Below are 1,164 nucleotides of genomic sequence, written 5' to 3' on the forward strand. Positions count from 1 at the left end.
TATTTTGAATTTTTTACTTGAATGAATTTGATCACAATCAGTGTACCATGTTCTGCTCTTATTTAACTGGGTGGCACCCATTTTCCCTTAGAAATCTTCAATATCTGCTAAATCATATTCTATTCTGGGATATTTGTATAGATTTCTTTTTATACATCATCTATGTTTCTAATAGCATTATCTCTTTGGATTAAGACAATGGTATTTTTAAAAAGAGAGGTCCAGGGATTCATGCATATACTGATAAAATTATAAGGCGATTCTAAAACCATTGCACCTTCTTCCAATTGATCTACACACAAATTGGTCTAAACAGAGTCCTGTTCAAATACATGTAATGTATACAATTAAAGATACACACAACAAATTGTATACAAAGTGTTTAAGTAGGGTAAGGATCAAAGAAAACATTAAAACCTCAGCCAAAGCAATTTTCAAGCATTATTACTGATTATATATACTGCAAGTACACTTCAGTGCAAAGAGTATTTTTAAGCTTTTGTTGACTCACAGCATGCACATAGAAAAGTGCATTTCTCAGCATCATGAGTCACTAGAAATATGATAAACAAAACCACAAATGTGCACCACAGCACACGCATGGCATTTCCAAAGGGGGAAAAGAGAGAGTGCTGGCAAGGACGGGCAGCATCCAAACCCTCACAGCATCCTACTCGGAGTGTGGACAGTGCTGCCCCTTTGCAAAACAGGGAGCCACTCCTCAGAATGTTAGCACACACCACTTTCACGTCATTCAGCAACTCCACGTCTAGGAACATGTCCAGGAGAATTGAAAAGCCTACATCCACACAAATTCGAGGGGGAATCCTCAGAGGTATTGGCATAGTAGGCAGAAAGGGAGACTGCAAGTATCCATGAACCACATCTGCTCTCTCCCCACCTGAGTACTTGGTCCAGAAAGGAATGCAGCTCTGACTCTAGTTACAGTGTGGCTGAGCCTCAAAAACACCACATGAAGAAAACAGACGCAAAGCCACAAAGCCATTCCGAGACTCTATTTGTATAAGATGTTCAACACGGACACTTACACAGGCAGTCAGTGGTTTCCAGGATGAGGGGGACAAGGGGAGACTGCTGATTTGCTGATGTGCTTCTGTCAGAGGACACAGGAAGGGAGGAAACATTCTGAAATTGGTGGTGATG

The sequence above is a fragment of the Fukomys damarensis genome, unplaced genomic scaffold, assembly GCF_012274545.1.
Source record: "Fukomys damarensis isolate Sample0158 unplaced genomic scaffold, DMR_v1.0_HiC HiC_scaffold_9, whole genome shotgun sequence".
In the NCBI taxonomy this organism is placed as follows: domain Eukaryota; kingdom Metazoa; phylum Chordata; class Mammalia; order Rodentia; family Bathyergidae; genus Fukomys; species Fukomys damarensis.